Source organism: Suricata suricatta, chromosome 5, assembly GCF_006229205.1.
Source record: "Suricata suricatta isolate VVHF042 chromosome 5, meerkat_22Aug2017_6uvM2_HiC, whole genome shotgun sequence".
NCBI lineage: Eukaryota > Metazoa > Chordata > Mammalia > Carnivora > Herpestidae > Suricata > Suricata suricatta.
This window is the reverse complement of record NC_043704.1, coordinates 74,951,129-74,978,082: the sequence shown is the minus strand read 5'-3', so window position 1 is coordinate 74,978,082 and position 26,954 is coordinate 74,951,129. Positions and strand designations below refer to the sequence as shown.

The 26,954-nt window shown below is 44.3% G+C and overlaps 1 protein-coding gene and 1 non-coding gene across 3 annotated transcripts in view; both read right to left on the bottom strand.

Annotated features, from left to right (window-relative positions):
• The window catches only part of MB21D2 (Mab-21 domain containing 2), a 114,763-nt gene that overhangs the window by 18,026 nt on the left and 69,783 nt on the right, over positions 1–26,954 (bottom strand). The window contains exon 1 of one of the 2 annotated variants that reach the window (XM_029939629.1): positions 20,736–20,952. The exons of the other annotated variant lie outside the window; for it this stretch is intronic. The gene's annotated coding sequence lies outside the window, so the exon portion shown is untranslated. Of the gene's footprint in view, positions 1–20,735; positions 20,953–26,954 lie in introns of those variants that run through there. 2 annotated transcript variants of the gene reach the window in all.
• LOC115293070 lies at positions 24,555–24,759 on the bottom strand. The gene has a single exon (XR_003909331.1). It is a non-coding gene; the product is annotated as a small nucleolar RNA SNORA73 family (small nucleolar RNA).

The window sequence follows — 26,954 nt, the reverse complement described above, 5'->3', positions numbered from 1 at the left end:
AGTAAAGAAGGGAAAGTCAGAGAGAAGGTCAAGAAGTGAATCTCTTACGGAGGAAGTGGGAAAGTGATATTTTGAGCGATGGCTTTTTTCCCCTCCGACTTCTAACTTGTCTTCCATCAAAATATGGAACAAGAGTCCGTGGTGTGAGGTTGAAAAGGGCAATTCAATATTCAAGCCAGGAATTCTGAACCAACATGGTGGCTATTAAAGGAAAAATAAGGGGCGCCTGGGTGGCTCAATTGGTTGAGTGCCCGACTTCAGCTCAGGTCATGATCTCTCGGTTTGTGGGTTTGAGCTCTGCGTCGGGCTCTGTGCTGACAGCTCAGAGCCTGGAGCCTGCTTTGGATTCCGTGTCTCTCTCCCTCTCTGCCCCTCCCCTGCTTGTGCTCTGTCTCTCTCTCAAAAATAAAGAAGCACTTTAAAAATTCTTTTTAAATAAAGGAAAAATAGGAGGTTTTTTAAAAATTTAATAGTGCTAAAGATGGTTGTTGAATCAGCTGCCAGTTCTGGAATTCTTGGACCCTCAGAGACGAAGTTTAAGTTGTATGTGTAGACCCCACTCATAGAATGAATGAGTCGTAGATGACTAGAGCCAGAACTGACCGTCAAGGTTAAATATTCCAACTGTCATGGCTGTCAGGTCAGGTTGCTGAAGCCCAGAAGGCAAAGGTGACCCAGCACCCCACCTGGCACAGGTGCTAAAAATGAATTTAAAGTCCTGGTCCTCAAACCAGGACTCTCTCAGTCCATGTGTGAGTCTCTAACCAGGAGTTTGTGGAAAATATGGGTCCCCGAGGCCCCACTCATGACTGAAGTGTAATCTCCAAGGATACATACATGTTTTAAACAAGCAATGTTGAAATGCTTTCAAAACTTGAGACTGTCTATTACCTCCCTCAATTTCAAAGCAGACAGTTTAATTGCATGGATTCAAGAAAGGCAGAACTGTCAAGTTAGAGGAAGGCATTTGCCATACCTGTAATTCTCTAAAATCTTCAGGAGCTGAGATTACCTATTCTTCAAATCAAGAAGACACAACTTTGATGAAACTTTTGGAAACATGACAGTATCTGAGATTTAGGAAAGGTAGGACATCTCCCATTCCTCATGACGGAGGGATTCATTAACGTTGGCAACCTCCCGCTTGTTCCTTGTGCTTTGAATGAAAAAGGCCTTTTTTTTTTTTTTTGCTAGATTTCTTCCAGTTATTTTTTTTCACAACCTCTCTCTCCTTCCCTCCACCCATCAGATAGTGGCTGATTTTTGTCCTCTACTTCAATCTTCAGCTTGGACAAAGCAATTGTGTAATCAATCGAGAATGCTTGAGGGCTCTTGGCACACTCCGCCCCTCACTTGGGAGCACAGATGTGGGTCAGTGAGTATCGGCTGTGGGGCTGTCCTGGCAGCCAGGCAATGAGCCTGTGGTGATGGGCACAATTACAGCTTAGTCCCCGAAACCAGATTACACAGTGTGAATAGAAGTGTACAGTTTCCAAAGCTATCAACTGTCCCGAAGGCAAATTTAGACACAATGGATTAATTACAGACACTCATATTTATCCAGTGTCCTTTCCAAAAACCCAGCCAGATTAGGATGTACAGTTAAGTCGGGGAAAAGACCAAAAGACAAGAATACTTTTAAGAGATGGTGTCCGCTTGAGAAAGGTCATTAAGAGATTCAAACCCAAGTGCAGTGTGAATTTGAGACGCAGAAGCCCCATTTTTAAGGTAGTGACAAAAATTACCTTTGCGCACAGACCCAAGTCTTCTCATGAGAGAAGCTTTCAGATGAGAAATTCCAGAATTCCATTTGAAACATGGAGAGGAGATGGTGTGAAGAGAAGCCCTCCAGCAAAATCATGGGAAGTTTTCCGTGTTTCCACTAGAGGTCGGGCGTTCCTAATTTTTTCTTTCTTCTCCTTTCCTCTTTCTTTCTCCTCTTTCTTCCTTCCTTCTTTTTTTTTCTTTTGTTGTTGTTGTTGTAGTTTACCAACATTGGACTGGCTCCCACCAAAAATATAAGAGTCCTAAAGACTGGGTAGATTGAATACATAGTTTTTTCATTCATACCTGATTTTCCAGATACACTTTTAGAGTGGATGGTAAGTGGATTTGGGTTTGAGAAACCGCACGGACTCTCTGATGAATCCAAAATGCCCACATGCCATTTGCAGCAACCCCGTCCTAGGGATGGGATGTCATACAGCCACTGACAGAATTCCACACTTTGGGATGAGAAAGGCATATGGAAAGGAAAGATGCCTAAGAGAAAATACGGACGATGTGACAGATTATGAATTTAGAATAAAGAAAAGCTTGAATGTGAACACTTGCTTCATGATTTATTAGCTATGTTGATATTTGGATGAGTTACTTGACTTTCTAAAACTTTAGTTTCCTCATTAAAAAAATGAGGATAATACCATCTCTTTCACAAGCCATTATGAGACTTGAAGGAAAAAATTACTTAAAGCTCCCAGTATGGTTTCTAGTAATTTGCAGATGCTGAGAAAATATAAGTTTCCTTTTAAAATAGCATTCTGTTCACACTTCTCTAGGTCAATTAGTAACGCTGTTTTTTTTTTTAATTTGGGCATGTGACTTTTTCTTTAAAAAAAAAAAAGAAATGTAGCAGTATTTGTCTATCTATTCAACCATCTCCATCTCTTTGTTCTTTTCTTTGGATTTTAGTTTTCCCAAGCTTTTTGCATGTCAAGTAACATGGGCTGAATGAATGGAAAACTCATGACAAACTCTGCCAGCTTTCTAAGAAAAAGAAAACACTTTTTTAAAAAGTTTATTTATTTTGAGAGAGAGAAAGCATGAGTAGGGGAGGGGCAGAGAGAAAGGGAGAGAGAGAGAATCCCAAGCAGGGTCTGTGCTGTCAGTGCAAAGTCCAGCATAGGGCTCGAACCCACGGACCATGAGATACTGATTTGAGCTGAAATCAAGAGTCAGATGCTTAAGTGACTGAGCTACCCAGGTGTCCTGGTGCATTACCACAATGCACCTGGATGGTGGAGGAAGGGAAAAGTGGGTGGGAGGGAAATGGGAGGAAGAGAAAAAGACATGTACTAATTTTTATGGTCAGTTTCTGCTTAATATCATCCTTTATGTTCTCTGATGACTGATAAATGAACAAAATGTAGTGAAATCGTGGATACCGAATAGATTTTGTCTTGTTACCACAGTGGTTTTCCAGCTAGCATGCAGAATCATCTGGAGAAACTATTAAGACACAGGTCGCTGCACCTCAGCCGGAGTTCCCATTCCATTGGGTCCGGTGCAGGGCTCGACAATTTGCATTTCTAGTGAGCTCCCAGGTGACTCTGATACTGTTGGTCCAGGACACACTTTGAGAACCAGTGGTTTAGCACAGCCACAGAATTTACAACCCAACTGTAGGAAAGAAAATGAAATCATGATAAGAAACCTAGGCTCTATTCTGATCTTCCATTAATTCACCATGTGATGGGAAAGGTCATTATCTGTCATGCCTTCATTTGCTTATCTGTGAAGAGGAACAATGTCTGATTATCCATGAGGTCCAATGAGGGTCAAAAAAGAAATGGATGAACTAAAACTAACTTAAGTTAGAAAATGCTCTGTAGGAACGAAGTATCCTGATCAATAATTCCAAATGGCGTACGATAGTTCATTTGAGTTGTCAACTTGAGAGCATCAGGGGACGCTCGGATTTCTGGTCAAGTATTTCTGGATGTGTCTGTGAGGGTGTTTCTAGATGCTACTAGCATTCGAACTGGAGGGCTCAGGAGCTTGCCCTTTTCAGGGTGAGTGGGCATGGACAAAACAAGGTGGAGGAAGGAGGAATGTGCCCCTTTTTTCTGCCTCAGTGCTCAAGCTGGAGTATTTCATCTCATCTTTTCCCACCCGCCAAACTGGAATTTACATCATTGGCTCCCCTTCATTCTCACGGCCTTCGGAGCAAATTGCAAATCACACCACCAGCTTTCCTGGGTCTCCAGCTCACAGATGACAGGTAGTTGGATTTCTCAGCCTCCGTAACTGCATGAGCCAATTCCTCACAATCCATCTCCTTTTTTATTCTGTTGGCTCCGTGTCTCTGGGAAATGCTAATACACAGCCATCCGTTACTTAAAAGGTTTTCTGAAGATTGGTGGGTTTGATTTTGGGTTCTGCCTCTGGCTTACTCTGGATACACACCTGGCCTTTCTGGGCCATAGTTTTCCATTCTGCAAAAGGTTTAAAGATGGTCTCTAAGGTCTTCCAAATCTGAAAATGCATGGTTCTATGGTGAGAACAGAAGCAGAAACCGGAGCTCTGGGAAGTTGGGCAGGTCTCAGTACAGGGAATACTGTCTTCCCTCCGAGAGCTGAGGGCATGCTTGCATCACCTAGCAGTAACCTGATGGGCATGAGCTTTGCTCACACTTCAGTATCGGCCAGTCACAGAACCCAGGTGGGCCAAAGCCCTGCCAGCCGTTGGCATGAGCTCTCCAACATTCCTAAACCGGCTAAGCTACTTGCCAAGCAGTAAACATCATCATTGGACAGGTACTAACAGAGTCCACACCATCCATTCAGTTGGTAAGTGCTTGAGATTCCACTCTAAAATGTCTCGTGCCTGTGCCCTCCCCATACATCCCACCGGGAGTCCCCATCACTGTGGAGCTCAGGCCGTCACACCTCTCACATGGACTACTGCAATACCTCTTAATTGGATCCTACTCCCTGGTTCCGTCACCCAGCATAACCTGCCAAAAGGAGCTTCATAAAGGGCAGCTCTGAACACATCACACCCCTGCTCAGAATTCCCTGACGGTGCTCCCACCCCTGTCAAGGCCTCCTACATTCAGAGGCCAACCCCTACTGCAACTTCATCCTACTGTTCCCTTACGTTCCTCAGGGCCTCCGGCCTTAAAGTGAAGCCTCCAAACTGTCCCAGTCCCCCAGATATGTCCTGTGATTTTGGGCTCCCAAGCCTTTGCTCATTCTCTTCTCTTTGCCTGATGAAATCCTGCCAATTCTACCCCTCTGACAAGCGTTTGCCTCCTAACTCCTCCCACCCCCGACGTATTCTCTCCTTTCTCTCTGTGCACCGCCTTTTGATTAACCTGATATGAGATTTCATGACGTTTATGGCGTGACTGGCATCACAGCTATTTGAGCTCATTTCAGTGTCTCACACAAGATCATGAGGTTTTCCGAGGACAGGGATGGTGCCTTCCTTGTCACCTCTGTCCCTGAGTTCGCTGCCTAGGGATTAGGCTATAGAGATCTAGGAACAGTCTGTCCAGACACAGAAAGCGCCACTGTAACATGAACATGCTTGTATATGACTGGCATTATGTCAGCACAATGAAAGCAGTGTTAGGGTCGTACGTAATTTTCCAAGAATGTTAATATTTTGTACAACCAAGAAACAGCCACTAAACAAAACATGCTCAAACACAGCAGAATGTAGCATCCCGCAGAGAGAATGATGCTCACAGTCCTCTTTACTCAGACTAGGATGTATTCTGTCATGGAAAGGGCTTTCTTTTTATTATCATTTTCTTTAAAAAAAATTTTTAACACTTATTTATTTTTGAGAGAGAGCGAGTGAGCAGGGGAGGGGCAGAGAGAGAGAGAGACACAGAATCTGAAGCAGGCTCCAGGCTCTGAGCTGTCAACACAGAGCCCAAAACAGGGTTCAAACTCACAGACCGCAGGATCACGACCTGGGCTGAAGCCAGACGCCTACGTGTCTGAGCCACCCAGGCGTCCCTTATTTTCTGATTTGGGTACATTTTTACCTTTGTCTTCAAAATTCAACAACTTTATCTTGTCTTTTTTGTTTCCTAAAACACTTTTTGTCATGCCACCTTACCTTCCACCTTTTTTTTTTTAAGGTAAAGTCCTACACTGGAGTGATATTTGTTTTTCAGTATTGCTACTGCTTTTGTTAATGCCCCGCCCCAAAGGCAAATATGTTCTGAGTGATCTGCACACAAGCCCTGTTGCTTTGAGAGCGCAGTTTTGCAGAATGCAAGGATTTTAAGGAATCCTCTTTATTCTGTAACTTCATCGTTACATAAATGTCTAGACTAGTACTCAACCAGGGAGAGAAGTCAGACTGCTGTCTGTAAGAAAGGAAGGATTACTAAGTCCCTCACTATGGTTCCCTCCAATGGCACATACTTGGCCAGCTCTCAACCAACTAAAAATCAAGAGAGGCAGGGAGGGAGCTCTTCTGCTGAAATCCGGAGGTGCCAAAGGAAATGCTCCTGGGGATGAAAGGGCTGCCCTGAGCCGCCACTAGAATATAAATGACTCCGTTTTCCTGGAGAGCTGAGCAGTCTGGAGAGTGCCAGCGCCAGAGGCCTCTGGGCTTCTGAGGGGAGGGCACATCTAAGGGAAAGCAGCATAGAAAAGAGGAAAGAAAAAAAAGATGAAAAGAGAAGTGGGAATCAATATTTACAGAGTATCTGCTAGGAGCCAAGTACATTACTTGTTATCTCAATGTGGTTGTTTTTTAAAATTTTTTAATGTTTATTTATTTTTGAGAGAGAGACAGAGACAGAGACAGAATGTGAGCAGGGGAGGGGCAGAGAAAGGGGGAGACACAGAATCCAAAGCAGGCTGCAGGCTCTGAGCTCCGATCTGTCAGCATGGAGCCCAAACTTGGGGCTTGAACTCACAGACCATGAAATCATGACCTGAGCCAAAGTCAGACACTCAACTGACTGAGCCACCCAGGTGCCCCTATCTAAATGTTTAGATGGAAAAAAAAAACAAAAAAACAAAAAAACTGGCAGTTTGGTGCGGTCTACTCAATTTACAAGAAAAGAAAAACAGGCTCAGTGGTTAAAGGATCTGCCCACAGTAACCAACACAGGGTTGCCAGAGAGTTCCAAACACTCACTGGCTGTTCACTGCAATGGCGGCTTCCAAACTGAGCCCAATGGTCAGGCCACATGGAGTGTCCTGTAAGACTGGAGGTTGGGGCGGATGAGAAGGTGGTTCCCCGCATGCCAAATGCACCACAGGGGCAGAACCTGGCCCTCCCGCCCTCACTCCAACCACTTTTATCTGTTTTACATATCAGGCTTCCTCTGATGCCTCTATTTGAAGTAAGAGTACTACAGCTTTAAGGGAGAGGGAAAGAAGGTCTGAAAATCACTGCATCGTATCAGGCTGGCTATTTCCCAATTCTGCCCGGGGCTGGCCTTCAGCAGAAAAATAAATCAGTGCTTACAAAAGATCTACTCTACACAGAACACTGTTGGGGGGTTCCCAATTCCCCGCTCTAATCGTTCTAAAGCCGTCTAAAACAGACTTCACTTTTTGCCAACTTTACTGGCTCATTTGACTATTTCTTCCCCTTTGCAGACTCTGCAAGGGGGGGGTCTCCCAGCCCCGCAGCCAGTGCTCAGGGCGGGGAGAGGACCCCCCCAACGCGAAGCGGGTCACCTGATGATCCCACGGTGCCGAGGTTCCCTCTGAGGATGTCACTGCCCCTCTCTAGGTCATGTCCTCACTCCCAAGTGAGGAGGGCAGACTCGATGGCCTTCACTGTACTTTCTGATTCTCTGGAGTCCAGACAGAAAACAGTGTTGTGCTCCCAAGTGGAGGGAAAAGAGAGGGCTGTAGGAAGAGTGAGTCTGCAGCAGGTCAGAGCTCAGAGGTGTAAAGCAAATGCCTCCTAGATGCATGCAGGGGCAAACCCAGACCCTCCAGACAGAGGATGTCTCTCAAATTCAAGAGTACAGGGGCACTTGGGTGGTTCAGTCAGTTAAGCATCTGACTTTGGCGTGGTTTGTGGGTTCGAGCCCCATGTCAGGCTCTGTGCTGACAGCTCAGAGCCTGGAGCCTGCTTCAGATTCTGTGTCTACCTCTCTCTCTGCCCTTCCCATGCTCATGCTCTGTCTCTCTCTGCCACTCAATAATAAATAAAAAGTTACAAAAATTTAAAAACTAAAATTCATGAGTGCTAAGGAACACGTGGAAACAAAAAGGAAAGGAAGACATTCTGAGTGCTGATATCAGGGAAGCAGAATGGCACAGCATACATCTTTAATTCCCCTGAAATAAGAACTCCTAACAACACAAAAGAGAACTGCAGACCTTTCCAAAGTCCTTTCAAAGTCTAGGGGAGTCTCCATGTTTCAGGGAAAAGACGTGTGTGGAAGTTTCTTTGAAGCATTTAGAAAGGAAACAGCAGGCATTGGATTTGCAGGCAGACTCTGGGCCAGGAACGATCTGTCACCTTCCCCTTCTGGTACTGATTCTCGCTTCAGACAGACAGACGACGAAGGACTGCCGATAAAATCAGTGTGGTCCCGGCCACTGCTCAGACTGGATGTGCGCCCTCCTCTCCAGCATCCTGTCCCAGGCACTCTCTGCAGAGGCCCTGTGACCCCCTTCCCGGGAGCAGCCTAGCTAACTTCCTCTGTGCACACCCGGAGGTACCATCCCTGGGCGACTTACATGGCATGCAGCTTCACCAGCCGTTTTCCGTTCCCAGAAATCTACTGAAAACAATGAGAAGAGTCTCTGACACTGGGCACCCTTCATATGACAACGTACATGTCACTTGAAATTTCTCTGACACTGCCACCTTCCAGATATTGCTAATGCCACTATCTAACCACGCCTGGCTCCTAATAACATAACCCATTTGCTGGGCATCAACATTGGGCCAAAGGCTGCTTATGTATTCGTCTTTATGATGCCCCTGGGTAGCATGAAGAAATGGAATCTCTGATGTTAAATAATTGCCCAACGTTACATAGCCTGTAGATGCGGTCTTTGAACCCAGGTACCTGACTGAAGAGACAAAATGGGCTTGCAGACATCATGCGGGTGAGTCGTGACGACTTACCCACATCTGCTTTCCCCTTTCCTCCAGCTCATCCTCACAACACATCCTCCGCTACTGCTGCGGAGATGGCCAAGGAGCTGAAGCTTTCAAACACCAGGGGGTCCAGAAATGAGAGAAGCTGGGAAATACAGGGCAGACAAGGAAAACTGAACCTGGAGATAGACTCTCAGGCCTAATTTGTCTCTCTTTTCCCTCTGCTCTTGCCATAAATTCTACCAAAAAGGGTCATTTTCACAATTAAAAGAAGAAAATGGGAACTGCTGTTTGGGAAGTAAGGCTCTAATTACCATCTACTCCTTAGTATAAATGTGTCTGATCAGAGCGCACCTTCTCGCCGCGCTGGAGACCACCACCCAAAATGGGAGTTTTGAACCGCGAGTGGACTGAGTGATCTGTAGGTTAGCAAATCTACACATAATGGTGGGTCCTCAGAGTGCTAGAAGGCCCGGAGGACAGAAGTTACAGACTGGGAGGCGGTGCCAGGAAATGACGCTTGTCAATTTCAAAACTGCTGCCTTCTCTCTCCCTCTGGCTTCTCACAGCACTGACTGCTGCTTCCCAGACACAAGCTTCTAAGACTAGTATTCCAGTCCGGATGCAAAGTGAGTTACTACACACTTGGGAACCTAGACACTACCTGGGATGTGCTTATGTAAAATATGCAATTTGATTCTTTTTTCCAAACGTTTATTTATTTGGAGAGAGAGAGGGAGAGGGAGAGGGGAAGAAAAAGCGGGGGGGAAGAAAGAGAGAGAGAAGTAGGGGCAGAGAGAGAGAATCCAAGCAGGCTCTGCATGGTCAGTGCAGAGCCTGACGCAGGGCTTGAACTCATGAACTGTGAGATCGTGACCTGCGCTGGAATCAAGAGTCGGAGGCTCAGCTGATGGAGGCACCCAGGTGCCCCTGTAATTTGATTCTAAACAAATGCATATCCATCTTATTGCTCAATGTGAGGCTACCAAGAGGCATCATTAAAAGCAAGCCAACAGATGCTAATTGCGCATGCCCCAAGCATGCTTAATAGTATTAATCCAAAGGAAAATAGGGAGTGGGGAATCCGCTTAAATTCTTCATTCTTAAAAGGAGTGGTTTCTAAATGAAGTTGAAAAGAAGAGTCTTGTGATGCCCTGGAGAGTGGCTTCTATTGCTTCACTGTAATTTTGGATTTCTCTTCAAAATAAGATTCAATAGGAGAGGTACATAGGATACCAATTTTAGTTCCACAGTGGGATGATTAAAATAGGATTTTGCCAACTAACTTTATTATTCCCACACATTTAAATACCCACCTAGAAGCTATCCTAAGAGACAGAAGGGTACATGCAAATGACCAGGCTTGGTAAACAATCCCAGGCAGGTGTTACCAGGGTGACAGGGAGGCAGCAGGAGAGATCTAAAAGAGCCTGGCCATTCCTGTTGAGCTGGTAACTCTCCCTGTGGCCAAGAGCACAGGTCACTTTGCCTTTCGTGGCTTTCCTTCTCTGTGTGCAAAAGGAAAGGAAACATCCCATTGCTCACATTCATCCATCTCAAAAGTACATGGATCCTTAGAACTTCTAGTCTAACCACTCGATTTGGCATTCATGAGAAGTAAAGACCAAAGAGGCACTGCTAGTAGCTAAAACCCACAAAGCTAGTGAGTGTCAGAGTCATGACTAGATCAATGCTTCCCATGTCTTAAACCGGTGCTCTGATGCCAGGTTTAGAGTCAAGTACTACATGTGGAGGTGGTGAAATGGCTGTAAGTAAGTGTAAATATAATCCCTTTACAGGACAGCCTGACCATCATATGAATGCCAACAATCAATTGACATTCGAGTTCTATCGTTTCTACTAAACAGATACGATGGAATATGATAACATAATATGTTAGATTTTTGACACATTTATAAGCTAGTATGGTATTTGTTCACAGTTAAATCTGCATTTTTACGCATATTATTTTCACACTGAATATTCTGAGCTCTGGTTTATGTATAGGTGGCCTGAACCAAGCATACTTAAAATAAAGAAAATCAAGATTACCTGCAAAGAAATTCTGCTTAGAACAGCTTTAATTTTAATTAATGCCATACAAAATAAAATAAATGTCTGATAATCTCTAAAATGACTTGCAGCTGGAGAATTCCTAACTGCATCTATTCACAGCTTAACAAAATGCAGTTCCCCAAGATAAATCTACTCTTCTAAGAGCTAGAGAGAAGGAAAACGATTACTCTTGGCTGGCTTGGACTTTCGTATATGTAATTATGAATGTCGTAATTCATATGTGTAAAAATTTTAATTTTGAAAGTCCATGCCAACCCATTTTATTCAAAATGGTTTCTCATTTTGTATAAATTAACAGATTACAAGGATGAGAAAATACGAAAATCATGGAAGTAATAACAAATACTTCTACTAGAAGGCCAGCCCAGAGAGCCTCCAGATCTTCTGTCCAAAAAGACAAAAATCATTGCGCCTCCTCTCTAGGCTGCTATGTTTACTAGGAATTTGTTTCTGTGGGAACTCTGTGAGTAAAAGTAGCAATGTCCTGTCTTGGCAATATACCCAGCTTCGTCACGAGAATCCTGGACAGGAAGAATAGGGCCAGATCATTGACGGACTTAAACGCCAAAGGAAGGACTTAAGATTCCATCCTGCAAAACCGCGGCATCCGTCTTCCCCTCAGACTGCAAGCTGGCTCAGTGTAAGAACAATGTTCCCGGTACTTAAGGCCCTCATAAAAGTTCAAGGAACATTTGTTGGATTAAAGAAGAAAAAAATAAATTACTAAAGAATGTCAGGACGTGTAACAAGACTTCAAATACCTTCGCAAAAACTATGAGGGAAAGTTAGTCTGTTATGAAAGTGGGAAAGACTAGAGGATGGGAGAAAGCTTTCTAGAAGAGGCAGTATCTTGAGTTAACCACTGAAAAAAAGAGGTGGTTTGGGGATGTGGTGTGAGTTCTAGAGCTACTTCTGCTATTAAATTATTTGAATTCTGGAAAAAAAAAAACCCCAATTAACTTTTCTAGACATCAATTGCCTCATGTATAAAATGAGTAGAAACAACTTTTAAAAGATTTTCAACTCTAATAATTTGATTAAAATAGCTGATGTTCATAAAGATGTGACTGAGTTTAATAAGCAGTCCACAGACTAGTTATTTAAGAAGAAAATTATAAAATATATATTATGTATATATATTTTAATGTTTACATTTTGAGAGAGAGACACACACACACACAGAGCATGAGTGGGGGAAGGGCAGAGAAAGAGGGAGACACAGAATTGAAAGCAGGCTCCAGGCTTTGAACTGTCAGCACAGAGCCCAAAATGGGGCTGGAACTCATGGACTGTGAGATCATGACCTGGCCGTAGTCAGATGCTTAACTGACTGAGCCACTCAGGCACCCCTAAAATAAATACTTTTAAGATCCTCATGTAAAATGTTTAACCTTTTATATCAGCCTTGACTGTTAACTTTTGCCATTGCTTCTCCAAACAACATTCTTTTATCTCTCTATTTTGTGTTCCCACACCAAGCCATGCCTGTGTTTTATGACATTTTCATAAACCCCTTCTAGAAACTAAACAAAAAAAGATGCTCAAAAAGTCCCAGGAGGACACAGAAGAATGTCCGTCCAAACACTTCTTCCTCATAATCTTCACCTTCTTTTTTTAGGAGCAACTTAAAATATTACTGCTCCAAAGAGCTTTCCACGATGATGTCCAACTTAGGGACCTTCTTGGGTGCTCTGATGCTGCCGTCTACACCCTCAGCATGCGTCTGACCTGCTCTACTTACTCACCTGTCTCGCTATTGCAACATAAACTCTTGAGAGGAGGGGACCAGTGGTGTCCTGGCCTGCTTTCCACTCTATTCCTAGTTCCTAGTGAACACCCCAAGTGCTTTCTGAATGAAGAAGAAAATGAATGGGAAAACAGAGGCTTGGATAAATGTGTGTGGGGGGAATGAAATTCAATTTGGGCAAATTCTCTTGCCAGGGAAGTATAAAAATGGAGCGTGTAAGGGACCTCAGAGATCATCTGGTCCAACCCCCTCATTTTCCAGAAGCCAAGGAATCTTGGCAAAGTGCCCCACGAAATAGAAAAGAATATTTCAGGAAACATGCAGAAGAGTATTAGGAAAAGCAAACATTCTCTCTAATAAATGAGGATACTAGCCCACACAATCTGCAAGTAGAACTTAAATCATTAAAAAAAATTCATGGTGCTAATTTTATTCGGCATTTACTAGTGCCTTCCGTGAGCCCACCTATTATTACCTAGCCGTGTCAAGTCTGCATCACACAGGCTCAATTACTTAGCATGTAGATCAGGCAAGGTACTCCCTTGTCTCCCTCCTGCGTTTCTCCAGCCTTTCCATGCTCATTAGCACCTCCAACAGAAGGCTGAGGAAATGAAACTCCAATTTATCAATGTCAACTGTTGAACCAGCAAATTGCATCAATCCCGCCCCCACATGGAAGTGTTTGGACAATTCTGAATCAACAAGATGTTGGCAGCTGTGTTCCTATGGTTCAGTAATTGCATTGTTTCCTACTGTGCTCTACGGGTTGTGAAATGAATTTATTAAATAACCAACACAAAGGGAATGTGGTGTGGGCTAGTGGAAACAGCTCTGGGCTGGTGTTGGGATTCTGTCTTGATACTCTCCCACTTTGACCACCAGCCTTGACGATAGCTTTTCCGGTCCTCAGGCTCCTAAATCATTTAAGATGGTAATTCTGCCCTGGGTAGTAGACAACTCTATGGTACCTAAAATATCCTGTGCTTTTCACTCCACATAAAGATTTAATATTGGCCATATTCTCCTATATGGGAACCCAGTATGCTTACTTTCAGCTCACATTACGCCCTTTGTGTATGACGTCCATGACACAAAATGGCACCCCATGCTTGATGAGTCCAACTGGTCACTTCCTACTGGGAGACAACGGTTAGGAAAGGAAATCGAGTCCAGGCCCATGGAGTGTATAGTGGTGGAATTTAAACACCCAACTCTATGATCTTTGGTTAAGTCTGCCAGTTGGAATTTTGCCAGTTGCCTTAGGTCATTAAAACTGGTTGGTGATTTGTAAATCTAAGCTGATACTGGCCATGTGACAGACTGAGAAAGGTTTTCAAATGAAGACAGAAAACATATCTGGTATATTATTCCAGCTACAAAGGAAGAAAAACTGATAAGTTTAATAAAATCAGCCCTATTCAGTTCCTCTCAAGGCAGACTCAAAATCTCAGAAGGGAGGCAGGGTTTGAGAGTCCAGAGAATGTTTGCAGAGGGTCACCCTCCCGAGGAACAGATGGAAAGTCTCCCTGGCTCTCTGATTTCAGCTGGGCCCTAGATGGCACAAGGTCCCTTGGGTCGTTCGGGTATTCTCCCTGGACAAAGAGACGAGCTAAGGGGAGGACACCTTTTCTTCAACTGGGTGTTTGACACTGACTCAGGGCCCACATTTTGGCCTCAACTGTTTTCCCATTCTTTCTCAGAAAGCAAATAATAATAATGAAAAATTATGCTTTCTCTCAAGCTAAGGAGCAGCATTTCATTTCTTCCCAATCTCCCTACCCGATTATTTTATAACTAGGGCTCAATTCAGACCCGCCATCATTTACTCAGATCTACACACAGCCCAGTGGTTCGGGCCAGGTGGTAGATTATCTGCAGGCAGATTATTTACTGGAGGCTGATCATCTCCACGAGGGGGATAAGGACTGCTAAGGTTTAGGATAATTGTACGTGAGGCACACGGCCCGGTGATGAATGCACCAGGGAAGTCTATCACAGCCATTCTCTGTACTTACCACTCTCTGATGTAAACCTCATAGGAACCCTGTGAGGTAGGAATCACAGTCACTAGCTTACAGACAGAGAAGTGAAGTGGCTATTCAAGGACATGAAGTCAGAAAGGAAAAGATTTAGGAACTAAAATCAGGTCTGCTTCACGCCAGATCTCACCTGGCTTCTGCAACAAGATGTTGGTGTGAATCTCTAGGATATTTTGTTCTTTCTGGAGTGACTGGGTTGCAATGTCCTATAAGGCATGACTCCAGATCAGTTGACCTCCTGTTCTGCCTTTCCTCCCTTCTTTCTCAAAAAAAAAGTGGAATTGAGTATGTACATAGAGGCTTATTCTCGGAGTTTTAACACTCTTGGATTCTGGCTACATGCAAATTTACTCTATTTTTTTTTCTAATTAGGAGCCCTCTCACCAAATTGCAGGTCAAGAGCCTGATAAGTAGCACAGTAGAGGGGGAGTTTTTAAAAGTCACTCACAGCACTGCACTGAGAGCTGGGGATCAGCACTGCTGGCCTACCTAGAATGTGCTGTGGTCTGAGACAAGAGGCCAGAGCTCCAGCTCACTTCTGCCTCAGGACTGGGGGCCGAGAAACCTGTATTCCCAACTCACATCGCTGGGGCAAGTCATTTCCTCATGGGGACAAGTTTCCCCATCTGGAAAATGGAGGGTTTGGGCTGGCTGATATATTTTTTAAAGTCATGTTTCCTGGGGCGCCTGGGTGGCTCAGTCAGTTAAGCGTCCAACTTCGGCTCAGGTCGCGATCTCAGAGTCCATGAGTTCGAGCCCTGTGTCAGGCTCTGTGCTGACAGCTCAGAGCCTAAAGCCTGCTTCAGATTCTGTGTCTCCTTCTCTCTCTGACCCTCCCCTGCTTCTGCTTTCTCTCTCTTGCTCGGTCTCTCAAAAATAAATAAACATTAAAAAAAAATTCAAAGTCCTGTTTCCTGAGGTATAACTTAGAGACAATAAAATTCATCCCTTTGAAAGATACAGTTTGATGAATTAGACAAAGGTCTACAGTTTTTTAACTAGAGCTACAATTAAGACAGAGAAGATTTCCATCACCCCATCCCCAAACTTACTCATGCCCCTTTGCAATCAATCCCTTTCTTAAGCCCCAGGCAATTCTGACCTGATGTCTGTCCCTATAGTTTTGTCATTTCCTGACTGGCACACACATGACAAAGAATGTCGCCTTACATGGCTGTCTTTCACTTAGTGTGACGCTTTTAAGATTCATCCATGTTGCTGCGTTCATCAAAGCAACAGCTTGCTCCTTTTATTGCATCCCTTTCACGGATCGGACGTTTTGTTTAACCAATAGCTGACACACACACAGTTGGGTTGGAGCTAGTTTTTTGCTAATAGGAGTAAAAAACTGTTGCAAACATCTGCGTCCAGGCCTTTGTGTGGACACACATTCCTCTTCTCTCACATAAATACTCAGGAGTGTGACAGCTGTGCCATGTTAAGCAGATATGTTTACCTGTCTCATAAAGTGTCACACTGTTCTCCAATTTTTAGTATATGTGCTGCCAAAGCGGACACACACCTGTTCTCCAAAGTGGCTGTACCGTGTCACAGTCCCACCAGCCATTGTAAGGACTGGTTGGTATTTAATAGGTAGCCTCAGATAATGACTGAGATTTCTATCCATGTCCCATTAATGTGCGGAGGCTTCTTCTCACGAAATGCATCTCAGTGCCCGCCCCCCCAGCACCAAGGATAATGCAAAGTACGGACACGAACTCAGTGTTGAGAGCCCTTTCAGCTTCAGTAGTCTGTCATTCTGTTGGCTTCCTGAGACATCTGATTCTGAGATGGTAGGCACCAAATACCAGCTTTAGGTTGAAACCACGCTGAGACAGACCGCAAAACTACCACTGACTAGCTGTGTAAGCATATCTCATAGGCTTGGTTTCCTCTTCAGCAAACTGGGGGTGATCATTACCTTCCTCTCCGGTTGTTGGAAGCTCAATGGGGTGTATTGAGTACATAGTATGTACTCAGTAAACAGCAGTTTTCAGCTTCCACAGTTATAGACTGGCATGGCGGATAAGGAAGTGGTAGGTGATACACTTGAACCCTTCCCAAGGTCCCCAGCGACCACTAGAATATGAAAACGGAGGCCCCTGCAGCATTCCATCACAAGGTTCAAGGTCATTCTTACATGTTACAATGATTTATTTACTCCTCTACTCATTTATAATATATGCATGTGTGTGTGATACTACATAGAGAGATGAACAAAAGAGACAAGGCCCCTCTCTTGCTGAGCTTACAGTCTTAATATGCTCCTCTTAAGTGACGTGTAGAAAGACACAAAGCAGAAAGTTTGCCGTGGGCAAGCCGGAAGGCAGAGTGCCGGGGCCAGCATTCTAGATCACGGCAGAGCAGCTTAAAGTGGGAGCACTTACAGGACTTCCACTCTGATTTTCAACTCATTCAGGGAAATATATTATGGGTCTAGAGTTTTCCTGAGTGCTAGCTGCTGTGTGTGTAAGAGGGAGAGGGGAGAGGCGAGAAAGGAGGATGAGGAATTTATCGATGGGCATCTGAGCTCTGAATAATGCATTGACACGTTTCATTTTAAGCACTGTTTGTGTTCCACCTCACCCCCCACCCCCTGCAAGCTAATTACCTCGCCATTTTGAGCACCCAGCTGTTGCTGTCTGAAACCTGACCTTCACTGTGAGGAGGCTCACAGCTGCAGTGAGCTGCCTTCCTAATAATTCAGGGGTTCTTACCGGCTTCATACCTCTCCTTCCCTCAACCAACTTGGTGAAATAGGCTGGATTCCCCAGTTCCTTCTCCCCACACCATCTGTCTCTCTGACAACATGCGAGGAGGAGCGCCAGAAGCCAGGGCATTATATGGGAGCTGGTCAGAACACGGACTCTCGGGCTGCCTTTAGACCTACAGGATCAGAGTCTGTGTTTTTCTTTTAATGTTTTTTATTTTATTTTTGAGAGAGAGAGAGAGACAGCGTGAGCAGGGGAGGGTCAGAGAGAGAAGGAGACACAGAATCTGAAGATAGGCTCCAGGTTTCAAGCTGGCAGCACAGAGCCCAATGCAGGGCTTGAGCCCACGATCCGTGAGATCATGACCTGAGCTGAAGTGGGACATTTAACTGACTGAGCCACCCAGGCATCCCTTAGAGTCTGTGTTTTAACAGGAGATCCAGAAAATTGGTAGGCACAGTAAAATTTCACAAGGGCCAGAATGGGACATAAATCCCAAAGAGTTTTCCATTCATTCGACTTGAGAACCTGACCTAGGAATACGAGAGGGCTGAGCTGATCAAGCAGGCCAGCGCGGTATTGGAAGAGCGGTGTGCTGTGAAGGAAACAGCCAGCCCCCAGGGAGCCTCCCTTCCTGATATCCATGCCCTGGTGTACTCCCTTCGAACAGAGTCAGGTCTGCGTGGCAAATTGCACGTGCAAGAGTGGGCCTTATGCAACTTTGGAAGTGACGTCATAATTATAAGGCATTTAACATTTTCCTGCCTTGGTCCTTTGGATCTCTTACTCTGGAGGAAGATGGTCACCATGGTGTGGGCACCCGGAAGGCCTCGGGCAGAGACCTATATGGAGATGAACTGAGGCTTCCCAGCGATGTCTGCATCACCTGGCCAACCATGCCAGTGGGCTAGCCTGTACGTGGAACCTCCAGCTACAGTCAAGTTGCAGAGGACTGTACAACCAATGTCAAACTGCAGCGTCATGAGAAGCCCTCAGCCAGAAGACCCCAGCCAAGCCAATGCTAAATGCCTGGCCCCAAGAAGCTGTGTGAGATCATCAATGTCCAAAGCTGCTTTAAGCCACTAAGTTTTGGGATAATTGGTCACCTAGGTATAAATAGCTACTGCAGGGATAGAGAGCGAGCTCTGACACTGGGCTGCCCCAACTGGCAGTGGATTTGCACGGTCACATCACCCTCTTGGGAACAGCTACAGTTTATCCAATCCTGATACCTTCGAGTATAAAGATGACACTATGATTTTATATATCACTAAGACAAAGCGTCACAAAATTCATACCTGGTCGATTCTAAAATGCAGACTAACTTCAGAGATGCGAAACTGTGGGAAAACATGCATCTTCCAGTGGACGAAATGTGGTGTCACACTTGTTCTGCCCACCACACGGACGCGTGAGAAGGATCGAGGGTGTACCAGAAGAGAAGGCGCCGGAGGGAACTGACGGCAGCCTCCTGAAGCACCGCGGCTTGAGAAAAGGAAATGACATTATGGTTCCGGACCAGCTAATTACCCCGGCTTCGTCAATTCACTTGCCTCGGGCTCTCATCACACTTCATGCTCAAAATGACTGTTACAAAGCTCAACTGAGAGGAGGAAACCGTCCAGGAAAACCATTTATGGCAGCACTCCCTAAACTTGCTTGAGTGTTAAATCACCTGGTGTATTTGTTAAATATACACCCAGGCCCCTTGCTAGAGACTTTGATTCAGCAAATCTGGAGCAGGAATTGGATCTATATTTTAACAAGGGCCCCAGGCCGTTCTCAGGAACACACGGGTTTTAAAACACTGATCGAAACACGGTAATCCCCATCCACTTACTGATGTTTTTCCTTGCTTCGAATCATAACAGAAAACTACAAGCCTAGACTGCCTTAGCTATGTCCCCAAATTAAAAAAAAAAAAATAGATGCCTTCAACCCAATATAAGATTTTACTGAAGATCAATGTAAAAGAGCTATCTCACAGAGAGTCTGCCATTGGCTGGGAAGCTCATGGAAGCTATGGAAAATTCTATTGCTCAATGTTTACAGTATGAAAATTGGCATAATAAATATATTAAAGACTATATTTCCTGACAGGCTGACCTGTTTCCTTTTTTATCAGTCAAGGCAAGTTGCTAGGCAACCAGTTTTCCCTTTTTTGCTTAGACTGCCAGGAATCTTTCACCTAAAATTCTTGCCCTTAAACAATAACAATATTAACAATAGTTACATACCTCGTTTAAAAAGATTAAACAAACAGGAAAAAAATAACTTCTTGTGAGGTTTGTCTTTGTCTTGTATTGTAATTGTCATGTTACCCTCAGGTCTTTTTTCAAGACCTTCCAGTCCTTCTGGAAGGTAGGAAGGGAACAAACTTTATTTTATTTTTAAAGTTTACTTATTTATGGGGGGGGAGGGGACAGAGAGAGAGAGGGAAGATCCCAAGCCAGTTCTATGCTGTCAACACAGCCTGATGCAGGGCTTGAACCTACCAACCGAAAGAGAGGGACCTGAGTAGAAATCAAGAGTCAGATGCCTAACTGACTGAACCACTCAGGTGCCCTGGAAGGGAACAAATTTTAAAACCAATACTGTTAGCTTTCTTTGTTTTGTTCTGTTTCTCATCACATTTAGACTAAGCGACCACAACCCAGTTAACAGCAACACTTCAAGTTGTGTGGGTTTTCTCCTCTCATGCCAGTCTCTTGGCCAGTTTTAAAACACTGCAGGAATACTAACTGTATTCTGACAAGGAGGCTCTATTTCCTATTCAAGCCAAATACTTAAGAGAATAAACAGAAAATAATTTTAGAGCATCTGTAAAAAAGTCTCCCTGTCTTTCTCTGGTGGACAACAGAATATTCTGACAATCTGACCCAACGAAGGAAGCACAGAAACGCCATTAATTTCCTTCCCCACAAAAACAAAATGAACCCCCCCCACAAAAAACTCAAAATGAAACAAACAAACAAAAAAAAACCCTTGTACTCCATTTTTAAACATCTTACTTGTGTGCCTTCAGTTTTGCAACAGAAATTCATCCTTGACCTGAACTTCCAACTATCCCACAAACAATAATTAAGTCGCTAGAGCCCTGCTGTGTGAAGGGCATTTTCTGACAGATGGGAAACGAAGCCAGAGCACAGGAACTGTTTGCACTCTTCCCCAGCCTATGTAGTAAGGAGATTAGAGGCAAGGATTTCCATAACCCATCCCTGGAAACTGGGGTGCACGTAGAATCTCAAAAGGACATGCCTGCATTATCAGTACATCAGAGTACAGAGTAGCGCTCCACATCATTGTCCCAGTGAGGATTTCCAGTCTCCATGAGTTGTTTCCTACCTTGCTAGCTGCCCAGGCCCCAGGCTGACCTCCCCCTGTTGTCTGGTGAGACGTCGTTTCCTCTGTGAAGTCCTTCAGACTGCCATCCTCCTCCCACTGGGGCACCACCAGGGCTAATCCCACTGTCATCCGTCTTCCGGAGACACCCACAACACAGCACCACAATCAGCTGTCTCCTCTGCTGGTCTCTGCAGGTCTCTGGCTTCTGAGGTCAATGATCCCAGTTAATTCACCTTTGAATTTCAGGACCAATCATATTACCGGGAACACAGTAGGTGCTTGGGCAATCTGTGTGAACGGAAGAATCTAGTTCAGGGACTCTGAGGTAACCTCAGATTCTCTCATTCATGCAAATAAGGGCAGGGGGCCCAAAGAAGTGAGGTGATTCTTCCCAAAGTCCCACCAGAAAAGGAAAGAGGACACTCAAAAACCCAAATTCTTTCCTTCCCAATCTGTGATTTTCTGTTGTGCCTCCTTCACACACATGCCCTTCCTTCTGTCTGACCCTTGTCTCCTGCCACCACCGCTCAGCCCTTCTGGCTTAGCCTTCCCCTCCCCCACGATTTCTCAACCCAGAATGAGGTTCCCAAGGAAGCCTTCCAGCCTGGGGCAGGCTCCTTGGTTACCTGCTCCGGTATCTTCTAGAATCACATTCCTTTCTTTTGGAAATGTAGCCCAACTTGCAGATTTACTTTCAAGGTGAAATTCTTTTCTGAAGGCCTATCTTCCTCACTACACTAATAGGAGCATGTCACTGTTGTCATTCTTTGCTCTCTCACTAATGGCTAGCACAGGATGCCTCACTAAAATATCTGTTGAATGAATAAATCATTCTGGAATGCTCTGAAAATAGGCAGTGGGTCTGTGGTGCAAATATTCTGTCTCATGCACAGCAGACATACCATAAAAGGTGCAGATCATTCTGGCACAATATTAAAAGATCTATTTTGGCATTCAGATAATTCGTTTTATAATGATAAGTAGCCAGTCCCTAAACACAGATGTCCCTGTTTCAGATTCTGGGAAACGCTGGCAGCCTTTCTCTCAGTAGGTTAACAAGAGTGCATGTTAGATATTTGATCACGGGAGTAAGATGAACGGGGGCCACCAGTATGGTGCTCACGAAATTTCTTTCCCAAGACAAACTGAAATGTCTGTTGAATTATGTAAACCACTGTTTTTCTATCACAGGTAGAGATTATTGACAGGATCATTCTTATTTCATTTACCTGTGATCTTCAAAAAATTTCTTTAAAAAAATTTTTTAATGTTTATTTTTGAGAGAGAGAGAAAGACAGAGAATGAGTGGGAAGACGCAGAAAGAAAGGCAGACCTAGAATCTGAGGAAGGCTCCAGACCCGGGGTTCAAATTCACAAGCTATGAGATTGTGACCTGAGCAGAAGTCAGACACTTAACCGACTGAGCCACCCAGGTGCTCCTAAAAAATTTCTTAAAAGTATACAGCCAATATTTGCAAATTTTATTCCGCTGAACCCAGAGAAAGTGCCAGGTCACATCTCTGATTCTCAAGCCACTTATGGACTCCAGAAAAGAAATGAGAGCAATTTGATGTAATTTCTTAAAACATTTCAACCGTCTGTTGGTTTCTAGAAGTATTAGACACCAAAAATCGTTTCCAGCCCTAACTCTGGAATTAAACTAAAAAATTAAATGAATCACTTCTATTATTGTTTCTCGCTGTTCTTCACCTGTTTAAATTAAAAAAAAAAAACCTGCCAAATTTACAGATATACTACCCTTGATCCTCTAACTCATGGTGAGAAAACTGCCCTCCTTTGGGAGAGCAAGAAGGAAGTGTTGAAAAAGCCCTCTCCCTGGACAAAAAGCTTTTGATTACAGAACATCACTATTTTTGGAAAGTTCTTAGCACATCCCGGTGAAGTACCATTATATCCTCTCCTCCGTGGAGCTTGGAAAAATGTCATACCATTCCTAAGTTGGGGTGTCTCAGAGGTGTTGGAGAGAAACAACACTGAGGTCAGAAACTATGATTATATACTCTGTTTTGTCTTCAAGCAGATTGAATTGGGTTATAAATCAAGAGACCTAATTATAAACATAGTGCAATTCCTCTCTAGCCCTCCACTTCCTCTAATATTAAATAGGGGCGTTATTTGAAGGTCTCTTTTATTATTAACATTCTGTGATTTTAACTTGGACTCTACTGAAATCCAGAGATAATTCCAGAACTTGTTTCTGGAAAAGTGGGGAAACGATCAGAGGCCTTAAGGGGGGTGACTCTACAGATACCCAAGACTGCCCCACACCTACCCCCAGCCAGCACTTCACGGTGGACCTCTAATAATTGTGAAGGTTATCTGGATGCTTGTTATGGCCTGAACTGTATTCTCCCCAATTCGTTATTTTGAAGCTCTAACCCCTGATATCTCCAAATGGGACTATATTTAAAGATGGGGGTCTTTAAAGAAATGATTAAGTTAAAATGAAGCCATTAGGGTAGGTACTAATCTGATTGACTTGTGTCCTCATAAGAAGAGGAAATGGGTGGGGCACCTGGGTGGCTCAGTCACTTGAGCCTCCAACTCTTAGTTTTTCTTCAGGTCATGATCTCGCGGTTGGTGAGTTTGAGCCCCACATCAGGCTCTGTGCTAATAGTGCTTGGGATCTCTCATCTCCTCTCTTCCTCTCTCTCTGCTCCTCCTGCATACTCATGTGCTCGCTGGCTTGCTCTTTCTCTCTCTCTCTCAAAAATAAATAAACACACACAAAAGAAGAAAAAACTGGACACACAAAGAGATGTGAGGAACTCATGTACAGAGAGGAAAGACCCTGTGAGGATACAGTGAGAAGAAAGGCATCTGCAAGATAGGGAAAAGGGTCTCAGGAGAAACTAAACCTGCTGGCACCTTGATCTTGGACTCCCAGCCTCCAGTAACATGAGGAAATAAATCTGTTGTTTAAACCACCCAGTTTGTGGTATTTTTTTAGAGCAGCCTTTGTCAACTAATACAGTGCTGATTCACCACTTTAGATGACAACTTGGATTGTCTGTCTACATCTCTCCTTTCTTTAGTGAAAGACTTGAGTTCTAAAGCAGGAAAGTGACTTTTGCAAGGTCACATACTTGTGTGGTACCAGAAGAGATTTGAGATCAGAGCTCATGGGGGGGAAATAGGAACATCAACACCCCCGCCCCCAGACATAATAGGGGTACCTGGTGGCTCAGTCGGTTAAGCATTCAACTCAGGCTCAGGTCATATCTTGTGGTTCATGAGTTTGAGCCCTGCATTGGGCTCTGTGCTGACAGCTCAAGGCCTGGAGCCTACTTCAGATTCTGTGTCTCCCTCTCTCTCTGCCCCTCCCCTGCTTGTATGCTCCCCCACTCATATGCTGTCTCTCTCTCAAAAATAAAACATTAAAAAAATTTTTTTTTTAATGTAGATCAGTGGCACCTGGGTGGCTCAGTTGGTTGAGCATCTGACTTTGGCTCAGGTCATGATCTCACCATTCCTGAGTCTGAGCCCCTGTCGGGCTCTGTGCTGACAGCTCAGAGCCTGGAGCCTGTTTCAAATTCTGTCTCTCTCTCTCTCTCTGCACCTCCTCGACCCACACTCTATCTCTCTCTCTCTCAAAACAAAACAAAACAAAAATGCAGATCATGCAACAGACACTGACACTTGACAGAGACAGCCAGATGGTATACATCACAGAAGCTATATACAGTGTTTAGTCACAGTGCCTGAAGAACTAATTTTATTTGCTTCTTTTGTTTGTTCTTTTTTTGAGGATTGGAGCCCTATTTAGGGGCTTACTAAAAATTTACCTTTTCATATGCTAGATGTTGTCTGTGTGATTTGTCTCCCCAGCCATTGTACACAGGACTCCAAGAAGCTGTAAGAATATACGGGTGCAGACTCCAGGCCCAGCTCTAAGTCCACCATTTTGGAAAAGGACTTTACCTCACAGGGTAGAGCCCCATGCTCCTCTGTGGCCCCTGGATGGAGCCCAGGGAGTGTGACCTCCCAGGAGTGTCCACGTTGAATGAAGAAGTGATTTTATATTAGGATCAGAATATTTCACTGAAGAACTAAAAACTTGCCTTTAAAATACGCTCTGCTTGTGCCAGAACTTTGTCAGCATCTACTGATGGGACTGGGACTTCTCCCTTCATTTCCAAAGGCCCATGAGTTTCCCCCAGAGTGCTCACCATGGCTACCAACTCTCCTCTGGGCTCCTTCCTTTCCCAAAGAAGCCTCCTGAACAATGTCTACATGGAGAGGCACTCAAACAGAAACATGCCTAATTTTTGAGACTAATACCAGGCAGTAGACTCAACATTTGCACTGGAACCTCTCTTCTCTGTTCTTGGACCCACGCAATGCCTGAACAGTCCCCGAGTCCCTGGTCTGACGTGGGCTCCATGCCAAGCACAAGATGGGGCTTGAAGGGGGCATCTAGCTGCAGATCGGACAAGGGTTCTTCATCCCAAGGCATGCTCCCCTACCACAAAAGACGTACAGATGAGGCCCCACAAGAGAACGATCCTATAAGAGAACTAAACAGAATTAAATCTTCACGATCAGAACTGAAATAAGGGCAAAGTGTTTGAGTTCAGTGGTTCCCAAACAGTACTCCTAGGACAAGCTCAGGCTGTCTGCATCTGAAGCATCTCAAAAAGTTTTTTTTGAAAATAGAAAATCCTAAACCCCATTTTCAGGATGTTCCATTTTATGGGCCTTCGATTGTGGCTTGTTGTTGTTTTTAACAATTTTTAAAATGTTTATTTATTTTTTGAGAGAAAGAGAGAGAGTGATGGGGGAAGTGTAGAGAGATAAGGAGACACAGAATCTTAGGCAGGCTCCAAGCTCTGAGCTATCAGTACAGAGCCTGAGGTGGGCTCGAACCCACAGAGCATGAGACCATGACCTGAGCCAAAGTCAGATATTCGACCAAGCCATGTAGGCACCCCAATCATGGGTTTTTAATGATCCCCAGATGATTATATAATTTGGGAAATACTTAAAACTGCTGTACCTTTTCTCAAAGTTGAAAACAACGGAGAAAAAGCTGGTGTCTATGAATCAATTTGTATCACTAGGTCATTAAACACCAGAAGCATCATAGGCCCGGAGCTCTTTTGGGTTCATATCCTGTCATTTCTACGTTAGTTTGTACATTGTTACATAACAGAACACCCAGAACTGAAAACAAGCATTTCTTGTCTTTCAGTTTCTCTAAGTGGGAATTTAGGCATGGTGGGGCTGGATGTTTCTAATGCAGGGTCTTCCTTGAGGCTTCCGTTAATTAACTGAAGGCTTGATTGGGGCTAAATAATCCATTTCCAAGTTCTTGACATGAGGCCTCAGTTTCTCACCCCACGGGTCGCTACATAGGACATCCTAAGTGTCCTCATAACAGGGCGGCTAACTTCCCTCAGCATGAGTGATCCAGTAGACAGAGCAAGGAGGAAGCCACAGTGCCTTTTATGATCTAGTCTCTAAAGGTACACAGTGTCAGTCTTTACTTTTTTACACTTGTTAGAAATGGATCACGAAGGCCAACCCACATTCGAGGAGAATCGGCACCATCTTCTGAAGGGAGTGTCAAAGAACCTGTGGGCATAGTTCCAACTACCGTGATTTCCAGTGCCTGTCAATGTCTGTCGTATTCTGAGAATGGAATGGAAACGAGAAACACAAAAGCATCTATGGCCTTGACCTCATGAAATATGGGAGCAGGAATGAAAGAATGAAGCAATAATAGAACCAAAAATATATGATTCATTTTTATGAAGTCAAGCTAGGGAATGCACAGTTACGTGAGGGACAGAGGCAGGTAAGTACTAAATTAGAAGTCAAAAAGGCTTGGAGTTGAAATTCTGCTTTCCCAGTTTGAGCTACGTACGCCATTGAGTCACTGAGCTACTACTGCCTCCTTTCTTTACAAAATGAACAGGACTTACTTCTTCATGGCAGTGAGGGAGTGGACTTGGGGGCAGGGATGCTGTGAAGCCAAAGACAGAACCCATGTAGTGCTGAACAAATAGCTAGTGGCTTTACATACTAATAATTCTGATTGCCAACACATTTATTCTAAGTGAGGGTATACATGTCAGAAGGTAATGAGGCCAATATGCCAGCTCACTTAATTCCTTTTGCATATATCCTCTCTGGATTTGTATATCTTCCCTCCAGGGGTAATACAGCCCCTTGGGTGCTGAGGAAATCCTGTCAAAA